Genomic DNA, 15627 nt, shown 5'->3' on the forward strand with positions numbered 1-15627 from the left:
CTTAACTTCGGGGACCTTCCAGGGTGAAATTATAATAAAATTGTAACAAATAGGGAGGGGGGGGCATCTGAATGCTTGAGAGGTCCCAACAGACTGAGCTGGTAAGCTGTAGTGTGTTTAGTTTATGACTGAAGTGGTGGAGAACACTTCAGCTCAGCAGTGGGAAACAGCCCTTTAAAAGAAGTGAAATGCTGAATCTAGGACTTCTTCTGCTTCATGTGGCACAATCTGCCCTTAGGGAAGGCAGGCTGGCTCTAAATCTTAACAATAAAATGGGAGGAAAAGGCTCACAGTGTAATCTCTAGTACCATTTTCACCAACCGGGACTTTCTAGATGCTTTGGGAACAGCTGTTCTAATCAACGTCTTTAGGGCCAAATCTCAATAGGACATCCTATAGCTCCAAGTTTTTCTGAGCTATCAACGATGCTGTGGCTACTTCCCATTTCTGCTCACCCCAAATTCCGAATATCAAAATATTTAAATATCCAAAAAAATATTCAGATGCGTGTTTATACCAATAAAGATCAGAATCGTGGAAGCCATGGCATTCCCTGGGATACTCTACGGAGGCGGAAGTTGGACTTTAAAGAAACAGTCAAGGAAGAGTATGGATGGCTTTGAACTTTGGTGTTGAAGAGGACTCCTGAAGTTACCATGGACATCCAGGAAAATAAACTGATGGATCATCAAACAAATCAACCCAGGTTTTCATTTGAGGCACACATGACCAGGCTCAAATTATCTTATTTCAGGGCACATAATGTGAAGACTCAGCTCCTCTGAAAAAGTCTTGAATGCTGGGAAAGATTGTAAGTTAAGCATCAAATTAAAACTAAGAGGTCTGTAAGGGCATGCATAAGCACACCAAGGTGCCTACAGTCCTTGTCCTACTGTCCCCATTTATTCCTATCCATTTCCTGTATTCATAATCATGTTTATACTTATATCTGTTATCTTATACCAGTGGTGGGTTGCCCCCGGTTCAGATTGGTTCTATAGAACCAGTAGTAAAACCAGCGGGAAGCTCCGCCCACCGACCCCGATGTCATCAGGAAGCTTTTGTGCATGTGCGCGGAGCTCCGTTGCGAACCGGTAGTAAAGGTAAGTAGAACCCACCCCTGTCTTATACATGTTTGACAAACTAAATAAATAAAATAAAAATAAAACAAATGGATGCCTCCCATCTTGTCTAGTGGTGGCTTAAAATCATAAGAATTCCTTCTAAGATTCTATATTTACCTCACACTAACAATAAAGATCTGAAATCTCAATAGTGTTTGATCCTTGATCTTGCTCAACTGTGGAAGGGTTGAAAGCAGTGGTGAAATGTAAAATTTGTTACTACCAGTTCTGTGGGTGTGGCTTGTTGAGGGGTAATGTGAATGAGTGGGTGTGGCCAACTTTTTTTTTTTTAACTTTTATAACCATTTTTTCTACCACCTCTTCGGCCGAAGAGGTTGTAAAAAAATGCTTTTAAAAGCCTCTGACAATCCCAGCTGATTTGCCGGATCGTCAGAGCCTTTTTTTCCTTTTAAAAGCCTCTGACGATCCCAGCTGAGCTGCGCAATCCTCAGAGGCTTTTTTTTTTTTACTTTTAAAAGCATTTTTTCAGCCGAAGAGCTTGTAGAAAAAATGCTTTTAAAAATAATTTTAAAAAGCCTCTGATGATTGCGTGGCTCAGCTGGGCATGGGGGCGGCAGGGATTTTTGCTACCGGTTCTCCGAACCACCCGCCGCCATCGCTACCGGCTTGGGCGATTCGGTCCAAACCGGGAATATTTCACCCCTGGTTGAAAGGTGTGGGGAAAACAAATGAGGGGAGAGAACAAATGAGGAGGTAGCTGTCATGAACACATTAAACCAGACTTCACTTTTTACAGAATTATAAGGTAACTGTGAGAGCCCAGGAAAAGTTGCCTTAAGGCAGGGGTGTCAAACTCAAGGCCTGCGGGCCAGATGTAGCCCGTGATGTGATCGGATCTGGCCCATGGGCCCATCCTGGGAAATGTAAGGGGCTGCCCTGCGTCACTTCAGCCCGGTCTACCCAATGTGAAGAGGAAATATGACAGCAGTTTGGGGAGTAACATCAAGCTGGCCACACCCACCCAGTTGGCCACACCCAGCTGGCCCCCTGAGGTCAACCACAGCCCTGATGTGGCCCTCAATGAAATTGAATTTGATACCCCTGCTTTAAGGCAACCTTTTTCAAACTTGACAGTTCCAAGATGCGTGGACTTCAAATCCCAGAATTCCCCAGGCAGCATTTTCAAACTTTGCCAAGTTTGAAAAACACTGCTTTAAGGTGTCCCTGACAGCTACCACATACGCTCCATGCGTTGCACGCACTCCAACTTATATTTAGCCTTTTGCATCCGAGGTGCTGCACAGCCCTAAAAATATCCTCCAGCCAAGCTAACTTCCTACATTAGAGGAGGGGTGGGTGGAGGAAAGCTAGCAGTGTTAAGAGTCAGAAATATTAAGGCAGGGAAAAAGGAGATTTTGGCTTCTGTCCCTTACACATATACAGATTAGGAAATATGAATTCTTCCCCCCGACCACCACCTCGGGTATGAATGGAGTAGAAATGGGAGGAATAATTGGAGCTGCTCCTGTCAGAGTCAATTTTCTCTCCTCTTTCTCAGCAATTCGAACATAAATTATGCTGTAATGGACAGAGTGAATAATGTCAATCAGGACAGGGAAACATGTTCCTTGGGGAAATCGGGGTCTTTTGGTGGGCTTTGGGGTGGGTGGGGAGCAATAGGTGGGTTTCGCTGGACTCTTGAACTAATTGCAATTAGGCCAAGAGGGACTTACAACTTGCATTTACACTTCAACAAGGATCTCCTAAGGTTGCCACCCAACTGTGATATTTATGGTAAACAGAATAGTTGGAGAAAGGAATGAAATGGATTGAATTGCAAGGTTTTTTTTTAAAAAAATAAAATCTTAATGATATGAGCAGTTTGACAGTGTGAGCCAGATCATGTGTTCATGGGGCTGTTGCAACAGTCGTAAGCAGTAGTTCACTACCAGTTCCTACCACTACCACTATCACTACCTTCACTACCAGTTCGGAACTGTGAATGTGCATGTGCGCAGAGCCTCCGTGATGATGTCCGGGTGGGTGGGCGGAGCCTCCCGCCGCCGCTACTACCAGTTCACCCGAACTGGTGCGAACCGGTAGAAACCCACCACTGATCGTAAGTGTGAAAAACAGTCATAAGTCACAAGGTTACAGTTCCGTTGTAACCTTGAATGTTCACTAAGTTGAACTGTTGCAAGATGATGACTAACTATACCTCACATAAGACCAATAACACAAGAACCTCTGGATGTAGTTCAAGGTATTGGTTATAAATCATTGATTAAAATCTCACATAACTCAGGATCTCCTTATAGGAGATACGGCTTCCGAGGAAGTTTGTAAAATGCAGCAAAAGGTGAGCCTTTTCAGCAAGAGCTTTTTTCCTATGTGTAAAGCCCTTCTTCCAGATGAAGGATCTGGCAGGTTCTGGCAGAGGTATAAAATCTCTGCACCCTCGCTTCTGATGTTGAGTCAACTTTGACAACACGCCTTCAGAGATTGACATGTGAGTAATCAAGAGATCCTTGAGACATTTGATAAAAGGCACTGACGATATATGGTGCTAAATTTTACGATCACAGGATGATGATGATGATGATCAACTCCGCTTGAATTAGGTTATTACAGCTTGGTTGACTGATTTGGTTTGGGATGATTGAATACAATTATTAATATTGTATTTATATTTTGCCACTCATGCATCATAAAAGGAATTGGAAGAACCAAAGCTTGTTCGTTGCCCAGAGTCACTTTGTCTGACATGGGCAGCCGTAGAAATGGAATAAATGAACACATAAATTACAGAAATAAAGAATATAACCAAGTCCACATGTGACCCTTGGTTTAATTTCACATGGCACTCAGCCCAATTTCAAACATCCTTTGGAAATCATTGGTGGAGACCTCTAACTGTTGTTAATTATTGGGGTTTTTTCCCCCTGATAGCCAGCTGGATAAGGAAGAAAAGGGGAAGACAGGGAGAAAATTGCATCTAATAGACAGAGATAATGGTTTTACCAAACATCATCCTTGGTTTATTTAAATTGAATGAAGGAACGCTTTGCATTTACTGAAACTGGCCTCAGAGACAGAAGCATTTGTACAGTCTGAAAGATGATTATCTTCAATGATGGTCTGGAGAATTATCGTGGCCTTTTGTGGCTACCAGACAGCCATATATCCCATAAAGAATATTTTCACAGTATGACACTGATCGAGCACAAGCACATCAATAGCTGTTCTCAGCAACCATTTGCATGCACTGTTTTGAGACAATGTACATTGGTGGTGGGAACAGATCTACCACTGCAAGTTAAGCTTCAATTTCCCAATGTATCTTATAGTAGTCTTAGATTTATCTTGCGGTCTCCCGTTCAAGAACCAACCACTCCTGCTTAGTATTCAAAACCAGCCAAAGTTGGATAAATATTCAGTAACTTTAACGTTTCTTCTGGTTCCTTTCCTATATGAAAGTCGAATTGTAGGTACAAGGAGTTCTTACGTCTATGGAGATTCTCAGTCATCCAGGTCATAGTTTTCCCAAAGGTGCTTTTTTCAAGAGGCAACTGGAACTTCCTGGGTTTTTTTCTTTGAAGATGTTTAGCAAAACTTCTTTAAAAAAAAACAAAACCAAGAAACTCCAGTTGCCTCTTGAAAAAACACTTTTGGGACGAGGAGTTCTTACCCTTAATTCAGTGGTGGGATTCAAGTAATTTAACAACCGGTTCTCTGCCCTAATGATTTCTTCCAACAACCAGTTCACCAAACTGCTCAGAAAGTTAACAACCGGTTCTCCTGAAGTGGTGCGAACCGGCTGAATCCCACCACTGCCTTAATCAGTGAGGCACTGGAGGGAGGTGGAGAAGGGAAGCCATACTTTCCTATAGGATGTCCCGATTCAACATTGTATTAAGTGATCTTTGGATAGACCATGATTTTTTGGGTGCACCTTTGAGTCCCTTTTGGCTTCTGGTGACTCCCTGGATTAAAGTCCCTGTAGTTTTCTTGGCAAGATTTCGGAAGTGGCTTGCCCTTGCCTCCTCCTCCTCTTTCTTTGGGTTGGCCCAAAGTCACCCGAGTGGCTTCGTTGCCTAAAGGCGCGCTTAAACCCCCATCCCACGTCTCCCAAAGCAGACCACCGTGGCTTGAGGTGAGGTCACGGTAGCCACGCTAAACAAAACACCGCTCAGTTTCGGGTTCTAGCACAGTGGTTCTCAACCTTCCTAATGCCTCGACCCTTTAATACAGTTCCTCATGTTGTGATGACCCCCAACCATAAAATTATTCCTAAAACAGTTGAAAATACTTGTTTTCTGATGGTCTTAGGTGACCCCTGTGAAAGGGTCTTCGACCCCCAAAAGGGGTCGCGACCCCCAGGTTGAGAACCACTGTTCTAGCAAGACGGACTGACTCCCCGACTCGAGCCTCAAAACAACAATGCGGGGAGAGGCGTGGCTTCGGAAGGCAGCTGCAAGCGGCACCTCGGGCGCTTCCCCAAGCAAGACACCCGTCGCCGCGCAACTCACGGGCAGTTCGGCGCGGCAGAGCTTCTACCTCCCGCTCGGCCGGCTGTCAATCATTCTCCCCTCCCAGCCACTCACTCACTCGCTCCCTCACTCCCCCACCCATCCACCTCGCGGCAGGCAGGGCAGGCTGGAACTCCCGCGTGCTCGCGGGTCGAACTCCGGGCACCTGGCCGCGCGCGTTCCCCGCGCGCCCTTTTTGGACAGCTCCTCGTCGCCCAGCGCCGCGCGCTTACTTGGACACTTTCCCGAGCCCTCTCTCCGCCTTCTCACTCCCCACCCCCTCCCCCCCACCCCCGGGCGGCGGCGTCGCCCCGAAGAAGAAGCGCCGCTTTCCCCTTCCTCGCTCCGCTGATTGCGGGATATTCTCGCCGGCGATCGCGCGCACGCTCGTGTTCACACACACACACACACACACACCACACACACATCTCTCTCTCTCCCTCAGGCACGCACAGGCCCCTCCTCTACTTCATCACCAAAGCCCTCTTTCTTCGGTGGAAGCAGCAACAGCCGCCCAAGCGGGCGGGCAGGCGGGCGGGCAGGCAGGCGGGGGTGGCGGGGCGGCGACGGACTGAGCCGCCCTCCTCTTCTTCCTCCTCCTCCCTTCCCTTCCCCTCCCCTCCTCCCCTTTGCCTTGCCTTGCCTTTCCCGGCACCGCCCCACCTCGCTAGCCTCTAACCCCGCGCCCATCTGCCTGTCCGAGAGATCCCAGCCCGGACCTGCCGCCCCTCCTCTCCGAGGGATCCCAGATTGGGACCTGCCGCTCGCTCTCTCTCTCTCTCCACCCCCCTCCCCAGCCACCTCGCTCCCTCGTTTTCCCGCTGCCTAGTGGCGAGATCTGGTCCTCCTTCCGGCTGGGATCCCTTCATCACCTAGACGGCTGTCCCTCTTCCGTCGCTCCCGCAGCCTCCCGGGCGGCTCTTCCTTAGCCTGAGCTCTGCCCCCGGGATGCCTCCGCTTTGGGGAAAGCCTCGCTGACCCGCAGCTCTGCCCAGCCTTTGGGCGGCGCTCGCCTGGAAGATCCGGTACCTTGGACAGCGCCCCAGGTAGGGATCCCTTCTTTTCTGGCCTACCGTGGGGAAGGAGCAAGCCTTTGTCTGATCCATGGCTTCGCCCTTTGGTGGGACAGGAGATTCGTAGCGCCCGGAGGGCGACCTGGGAAAAGGCTATTCCGGGTCAATAAACGGAAAGGGGAGGGGGGGGCAACCCGGGGCATTGGGATGTGGGAAAGGTGATGGGACCACTGTAGCGTGCGACTACAGCAGGGTATCAATCACCGAGATGTGCCGCTCGGTGGCCAAGTGCCAACGCTATCCCTCGTGTACAGGGCAGCAATTTACAGAGCGGGTGCTTTGCAGCAAGGTTTGGATTTACGCCTGGTGCCAACCGGGTTGATTTAATGCCTGTCCCCCCCCCGGAGCCAGGGAGACGGCTCAATCCGGAACGAAAGTCGGAGCTCGCTTCTGTGCGTTTCCAGTGTCCGGAAGGCACTTGAGAGAAGGAAGGACTAAGGAGGCACATTTTTAGCAAAGAGCCAGGCTCAGCTGACATCTAGGCCTTGCCATTTCCCATGTGCTATCTTGCTCCTTCTGATACTTAGACCTTCCACCAAGCCTACCCCAGCCTCTGCCGGGCACACCCCATCCTCCTGTTGGCCTGCTAATTTGGGGGGCTAGCTTTGGCTCCCAGATGGCATGTTTGCCCAGTCAACTATCATCCCAGAAAACTCACCTCTCCCCTTTTTTAGAGCATCACCTCCCCACCTCTCTTGTCACTAAACTTTTCCTAAGGCTTGGGTGAAAATTCTGCCATGGGACAGTTTCTTAACTCCCCTCTTTCTGTCTCTCATCCCGAAGAAAGGTAGGGCATCTGTGGGAATAGGGATGTGGGCAGTATGCAGGAGAGTTTAACTGTGCGTATTCCCCCTGGACTTCTGGGATTCTACCACCCATAGCCTGTATTGGGATGACCCCATCCCAAATCATGTCCTCACCATGCCAGCTTTCTCCCTTGACCACCGAGGGCTTACAGTTCTCCCTTGGTTCAGTCGATGCTTAGGAAATTGGGTTAATGTGTACCTCAAGCCTTTGAGGCAGCTGTAAGCATGCCTCCAGGCAATGAATAGTCTCTCTTCAGCAGTGTGGAGCGAGGATTTGCTCAGGGGTAGCTGCAGCCTAAATCTAAATGTAACATTAAGAGAGGTGGCAAGCCCCCAGGCCCTCAGCTCCATTGAGATGGTGGACGTCCAGCTGAAGGGAATCACTCCGGCCAGGAGCTGATGGATGCAAAAAGGTTCTACACCAGTTTTTATGCAGCAGGGATGGAACAGAAGGTAAATATATAGGCACCGGTAGCAAGTGAAGAATAAAAGCAATCACAAAGACAAATAGATTTTCAGGGCATACGGCTAGTCCTCAACTTATAACCACAACTGAGTCCAAAATTTATGTTGCTAAATGAGAAATTCGTTAAGGGAGTTTGGCCCCATTTTATGACTTTTCTTGCCACATTTGTTAAGCAAACCGCTGCAGTTGTTAAATGAGTAACGCAGTTGTTAAGTGAATCTCATTTCCCCATAGACCTTTGCTTGTCAGAAGGTCACAAAAGGTGATCACACGACCCCGGGATTCTCATAAATGTGAGTCAGTTGTCAAAGCATCCGAATGTAAATCATGTGACCGCGGGGGTGCTGCAACAGTCATAGGTGTGAAAAACGGCAATAAGTCACATTTCTCAGTGCCGTGGTAACTTCGGACGGTCTAATGAATCTCCTACAATGTCCCCAGCTCTGAAATCCACATCCACATGACATTTGCAAGCACACACCGGGAAAATCCTGTCTTATGTTACTAAGTGTTTGGGCAAGACTGACATCTTCTGTGTTCTCTGGGAAGCCAAAGCCTCAAAGTTTTCCTTATTGGTGCATCTGTCACTCAGGGATACGGTTGCTGGTCTCATTCTATCATGGCGCTTTGGATGCTCCCATAGGCAGAGGTCCCTATGTAGGGAAGGAGGTCGTCAACCTTAAACACTCAAAAGAGCCATTTGGACCCGTTTCCCACAGAAAAGAAAACACCGGGAGCTACAAAACCCTTTCGACATCTAAAATGAAGATAACACTGCATATATCGTTTTCTACCTTTATGCTATATATATAAAAAAACTACAGTGTGTTGCATTTATGAAATCAATGAACTGCTACAGAGTTTTATTTTTGCATGCAACAAAAACATTTTGAACTAAAAAAAAAAGATGGGTCGAAAAGCTCAATAAATCATGTGCCAGCGGGTGTCACACATTGGCGGTTGTGACACATATTTTGAGCGACAGGGAGCCACAGCAGAGGGATGAAAGAGCCACATCCAGCTCCAAAGCCGTAGTTTGCAGACCCTGGTGTAAGGGAAGCTTGCCTCTCTGTACTCAGCTGTCCAACTTTTTTTTTTTTTTTAAAGAAACCAACCAACAGGCAGGGTCGTTTGTTTGCTGATTTGTTGTAAAGGTTTTATTTCTTTTTTTTTTTTTCCTTCATGTAAGGAGGTCTGCAGTGTAACATAGCAGGTTCTGACTGAAAAGTCCAACCTCTGCTTGCTGTGCTTTGAGCGGTTAACTGAGAAGGAAGATCATGTTACCAGAAATAAAATACTTCTGTGGAAAGAATGGCCAAGTGCATGCCATTTTGGAAGAGAGCTCTCTGAATCAGGGGTTTTGGGCTGCAGCCCAGTCGGCCTGCATGCGCACCCATGTTTCCTCCCTCCTTTAATGCCGCTTTGTGTATAAATATGGGCTTGTTTACAAATTGCATACGATGAAATGGAGTCTAATCCACCGAACCTTATGCTGCAACACATTTGTTAGACTTTAAAGTACCACAAATGCTCTTTTGGTTTTGCTGTGATAGAGGAGCAGGGCTCTCTCTCTCTCTCTCCCCCCTCCCTCCCTCTCCCTCCCTCCCTCTCTCTTTCTTTCTCTCTCCCTCCCTCTCCTGCCCTCTCTCTCACTCCCCCTCTCTCCCCCTCCTTCTCTCTCTCTCCCCCTCCCTCCCTCTCCCTCCCTCCCTCCCTCTCCCTCCCTCTCTCTTTCTTTCTCTCTCCCTCCCTCTCCTGCCCTCTCTCTCACTCCCCCTCTCTCCTCCTCCTTCTCTCTCTCTCCCCCTCCCTCTCCCTCCCTCCCTCTCTCTTTCTTTCTCTCTCCCTCCCTCTCCTTCCCTCTCTCTCCCTCCCCCTCTCTCTCCCTCCCTCTCTCTCTCTTTCCCCCTCCCTCCCTCTCCCTCCCTCCCTCCCTCTCTCTTTCTTTCTCTCTCCCTCCCTCTCCTTCCCTCTCTCTCACTCCCCCTCTCTCTCCCTCCCTCTCTCTCTCTTTCCCCCTCCCTCCCTCTCCCTCCCTCCCTCCCTCTCTCTTTCTTTCTCTCTCCCTCCCTCTCCTGCCCTCTCTCTCACTCCCCCTCTCTCTCCCTCCCTCTCTCTCTCTCTCCTCCCTCCCTCCCTCCCTTCCGCCCCGCCTCTCTCTCTTCTCCCTCCCTCTCTCTCTCTCTCTGAATGGCTTTGCCTACTCAGAGGTGCAGGGATAAATAATAAAGTGCATGATGTGAATCTAAACCTCATGAAGATTTGCCTTTTCGGTGCAAGCCTCACGTTGGAAGGATGGGAGGGCAGGATTACAGTAAAGCCTGAACTTTACTCAGGTGGAATTCTCTTCAGCAAAGGGGGCCCAGGATGGCCACTAGAGCATGGCAAGTGAGAGAGTAAAAAAAAAAAGAAAGAAAGAAAGAAAAAGACTTGGCTTTCTCGCTGTCTCTTTTTAAACAATGCATCGAGGCTTATTCCCAAGGTAATGTATTTAGCCTTGAAGTAGCAGGGAGGAAAGATACATTTCTATTCCTGTCAGCATGATGGTGCCATAATTTTAAATGACTTTAAAATGCAAAACCGCATATGGCATGACTGAGGAGTTGCCTTTTGCTGGTTTGTGTAGAAGCCGTTGCAAAATATTGGCTGGCGGCAGAGGAAAACGGGAGCTGTGTGCTTCGTACACTGAAGTTGCACATCAAAGCCTCCTATCTTGCAGACTCCAGCAAGACCATTAAGCTCTAGGGTCCTTCGCCACTGTGCTGCCAAAGCAGACTAGTGCCCATGGGCATGAGATCCAAGCCAGGAGGCCGTGTGTTCAAATCTCTTCCCGGCTGCAAACAAACCCCGTGGGTTTTAGACAAATAACTCACTTCTCCGTTTCCCTTTGGCAAAATGGGCATAACAACAATAAATACACGTACAACCACTTTTTGGTAATCAATTAACGTACAAGTCATCCTCGACTTACGACTACAATTGAATTTCTATTGTTAAGCAAGCCTTGTTGTTAAGTGAGTTTTTACAACCTTTTCTGCCACTGTTGCTAAGCCAATCACTGCAGTTGTTAAGTGAATCACATTGTTGTTAAATGAGTATGGCTTCCCCCATGGACTTTGCTTGTTGGGTGCTGGCTGGGAAGTTAGACAATAGCAATAGCAATAGCACTTAGACTTATATACCACTTTACAGTCCCCTACAGCCCTCTCTAAGAGGTTTACAGAGTCAGCCTATTGCCCCCAACAATCTAGGGTCCTCATTTTATGCACCTCGGAAGGATGGAGGGCTGAGTGGTGATCACATGACTCATAAATACATGCCACTTGCCTAGCGTCTGAATTGTGATCACATGACCATGGAGATGATGAGACGATCATAATGCGAGGATGAGTTGTAAGCAGGGGTGAAATCCAGCTGGTTCTATCTGGCTCGGGCGAATTGGTAGCGGCGGCTGTGGGAGGCTCCAGTGCACCCAGCCACGCGGACGTCATGATGTCGCTTTTTTGCGACATTTTAAGCCTCTGCGCATGTGCAGACGATGACGCACACACATTTGTGAATCAGTAGGGAAGATAAATAAATTTCACCCCTGGTTGTAAGTCACTTTTTTCAGTGCCATTGTATCTTCAAACAGTCACTAACTGAAAGGTTGTAAGTTGAAGACTACCTGTGGATTTCTACGGTCTGAAAGCCACCTCCACAAACCTTTGGATGATATAAGTATCCAAAGTCGGTGAACATGTCTGCATCCATCCAACTTGTGTTCCTCAGATGTTGCAGACCTGCACTTTCCCGCAGTCCCTGTGAACTCGGGTTAGCTATCCCTGATAGAAATGGATAAATAAATCGATGTCAATGAAGAAATAAAAATGCCAAGATAGAATTCTTTGCAATAGTGGCGAATATCTGTAGCTCAAGTGTAGGATGAAGGTGAAGGCTAGTTCTCCGAGCTTGTGGGTTGGTTTCTGAACGTTTCGTTACCAGGCTAGGTTACATCTTCAGCGGAGTTGAGGGGATGTCAGTGTCAGTGTCCTTCTGTTTATAAGGGCTTCAGGTGTGGGTGTGTCAAGTGAGGGTGACTAGGTGGCTCAAGTGGCTAAGACACTGAGCTTGTCGATCAGAAAGGTCGGCAGTTCAGCGGTTCGAATCCCTAGTACAAGTCTCCTGTGTGAGCAGGGGGTTGGACTAGATGACCTCCAAGGTCCCTTCCAACTCTGTTACTGTTACTGATAGGGTCTTGTGACAGCTGACCCACACATAAGACACACCTACACCTGAAGCCCTTATAAACAGAACACTGACACTGACATCCCCTAAACTCCACTGAATAAGATTTTTTTTAATTTTTACTTTCCATTTTTCCAATTTACATAACAATAAGCATTTTTTAACAGTAGTGGGTCATGTGTCTCTTACAGTTACCTACATTTATTTCTATACATTTTTGTTTCTCTGTTCTAACCACTTATACCACTTATCCCAAACCTCGTAAAATTCTGTTTCTTCCTTGCCTTTTATTTCTAAGGTGAGCTTATATATCTCGGCACATTCTAATATCTTATGAATAATCCTCTCGCTGGCTGGTATATTTTCAATCTCCACTGAATATGTTACCTAGCCTAGTAACAAAACATTTGGAAACCAATCCACAAGCTCAGAGAACGAACCTTCACTCTCATAGAATTCTTTGAAAGGTCCATTAACTACTATGGATTACAAGATAACCCTAAGTCCCTGGGTTTTGTTGCATTCCCAACTTGGTATCCAGAACTGTTCTGAAGAAGGAATGAGGTATGGATCCCAGAACCGCTCCGCGTGCAGGAAAAACGTGACAGCAGCCTGATTAATATTAATGGGTGAACTAACCAAGGTGGCACAAGTAATGGAGAAGCTGGCAGATTGCATTTATTTATTTCCTGCAAAATGCTGATTCTTTCACTCTGTAAATAGATTCTGGAGCGGATGTTTCTGGGGCTCGTCCCCCATCGCTGCTGTCTCCTGGGACTTCAAGGGGAAGAAACTGTCAGTGGCTGGGAGGCAGGAGGTGTCTGTGGAGAGATGAAGGGCAGCTCCCCTCCAGCAATTCTGCTTGGACTTTGGAGTGGTGAGCTTCCCTTTAGCTCTGGCTGTGCTGATGCTGTGCTGAGCAGGAAAATCATTCTTGCATTGGCATTGTAACTCCCTCCCCACCCCATGGCAGAAACCTGTGTGTGGAAGTGGGGAGGGTGGGAGTATGGCATGGGGCCTTGGAAGATAGTGGAAGAGAAGAAGGGACTGCTGGAAGGTTCTGGGTAGAATTCCTTAGCCTGGGTCAGGTCCAGTGACAGACTATAGCTAGGCAACTGGCTTGGAAACTCTTATTAGAATAGAATAGAATAACAGAGTTGGAATGGACCTTGGAGGTCTTCTAGTCCAACCCCCTGCCCAGGCAAGAAACCCTACACCACTTCAGAAAAATGGTTATCCAACATCTTCTTTAAAATTTCCAGTGTTGGAGCATTCACAACTTCTGCAGGCAGGTTGTTCCACTGATTAATTGTTCTGTTATGAAATTTCTTCTTAGTTCTTGGTTGCTTCTCTCCTTGATTAATTTCCACCCATTGCTTCTTGTCCTGCCCACAGGTGCTTTGGAGAATAGCTTGATTCCTTCTTCTTTGTGGCAGCCCCCGAGATATTGGAACACTGCTATCATGTCTCCCCTAGTCCTTCTCTTCATCAAACTAGACATACCCAGTTCCTGCAATCCTTCTTCATATGTTTTAGCCTCCAGTCCCCTAATCATCTTTGTTGCTCTTCTCTGCACTCTTTCTAGAGTCTCCACATCTTTTTTACATCATGGCGACCAAAACTGAATGCAATATTCCAAGTGTGGCCTTAACAAGGCATTATAAAGTGGTATCAACACTTCATGTAATCTTGATTCTATCCCTCTGTTTATGCAGCCCAGAACTGTGTTGCCTTTTTTGTCAGCTGCTGCACACTGCTGGCTCATATCTAAATGGTTGTCCACTAGGACTCCAAGATCCCTCTCCCAGTTACTACTATTGAGCAAGATACGATTAGCTTCGATTAGCCCTCAAACTCGTTACCCCATGGGGATCAGGAAAGATAACATTTGGGGACGCAGATAGAGGAGCTCTCACATCATTTTGATGATAGCAATAGCACTTAGACTTATATATCGCTTCGTAGTGCTTTACAGTAGGGGTCTCCAACCTTGGCAACTTGAAGCCTGTCGGACTTCAAGCTGGTTGGGGAATTCTGGGAGTTGAAGTCCTCCAGGCTTCAAGTTGCCAAGTTTGGAGACCCCTGCTTTACAGCACTCTAAGCAGTTTACAAAGTCTGCATATTGCCCCCAACAATCTGGGTCTTCGTTTTACTGATTTTGGAAGGATGGAAGGCTGAGTCAACAAGTCTCAAAGAAGGTACCGCACCATTGGCATTGCATCATGGTGGCATGAATGAACCTTGCCCTTGAGGGTTTCTAAGTCATGTTTTTGTGGCTGAGTGTGGTCAGCTAACCCAGTCAGGTATGGTTTTACCCAGGGGTGGACTGTTGGAGGTTCGGGAAAACCTCTAGCTAAGATTCAACTCCTGGCTGGCCCCGCCCACCCCACCCCACCACACCCCTCCCCTCCCAGGAGTCCCCACCCGGCCCGTTTTGGATACAGATAAATGCAGGGTGCGTGGACTCCGCAGAAGCTCGGAAAGGGCGAAAAACGGGCCATTTCCTGCCTCCAGAGGACCTCCGGAGCCTGGGGAGGCTGTTTTTGCCTTCCGGTAGGCTCGAGGGAAGCCTCTGGAGCCTGGGGAGGGCAAGAACGCCCCTCCCCCCACCATGGTGCAGGAAGCACCATGCCCACCCAGCAACCGGGCAGAGAAACCCTTGCTAAAATTTTTGAAGCCCACCTCTGGGTTTACCCCAAAGCCATAAATATACCATGATTTAATACAGGGGAAAATCTAGTCCTACACCTCCACCTTCACCCTAAAATTATAGGGAAATCTCCATGAGAGTATTAGAACCATCTAGCCCAGCAGCCTTTATCGCAGTGTTTCCTAACCTTGGCGGCTTAAAGATGGGTGGACTTCAAGTGCCAGAATTCCCCAGTGAGCCATGCAAATCTTAAAGCTGCCTAGGTTGGGAAATACAGCTTTATCCAGACAGCCAAAAATATAGGAGTGTACGCAATGGGGGTGAGACCTGTCAAAATTTCAAGATGATGATTGCAACCATGTGATTCAAACATCAACCCTGGTTTTAGATGTGATGCATTTAAAAAAGGGGTGGGGTATCCATCATTCATTTGGGCCATTGTTTTGAGTTTTGGACAAACGAACCCCCCCCCCTCGAATTTCCCTTCAAATTCTGTCAACAGGTTATGATGGCAACTTCCAACCATGCCAAGTTGATTTGCTAGTTATTGATATTTTAATATATGTTGCACTAAATTCGTGTTTGTTTAATGATGGCTTGCTGAACATGACATACCTCGGTGCATCTGTAACACAAAGCATAAGGTCTTTTGCGTGGATTAGTTAATAGCCCAAAATCACCAGTATGCATTCTCATCCTTTGAGGAGAGAAATATAAAAACTTTGCGCCACGACACTATTTTCAGAAATGAAATGAAGGTGTCTTTTCAAACCACAGGAAAAGGAAAAATG

The 15627-nt window shown here is 47.4% G+C and overlaps 1 protein-coding gene across 2 annotated transcripts in view; it reads left to right on the forward strand.

Moving 5' to 3' along the window:
* Positions 1–5703: 5703 nt before the first annotated feature.
* GABBR1 (gamma-aminobutyric acid type B receptor subunit 1) overlaps positions 5704–15627 on the forward strand; it is a 200383-nt gene continuing 190459 nt past the window's right edge. The window contains exon 1 of one of the 2 annotated variants that reach the window (XM_034431779.3): positions 5704–6660. The gene's annotated coding sequence lies outside the window, so the exon portion shown is untranslated. The remainder of the gene's footprint in view (positions 6661–15627) is intronic. The other variant, XM_087883827.1, reaches the window with a different exon arrangement.

The sequence above is a fragment of the Pantherophis guttatus genome, chromosome 2, assembly GCF_059756535.1.
Source record: "Pantherophis guttatus breed Tessera chromosome 2, ASM5975653v1, whole genome shotgun sequence".
Classification (NCBI taxonomy): Eukaryota; Metazoa; Chordata; class Lepidosauria; order Squamata; family Colubridae; genus Pantherophis; species Pantherophis guttatus.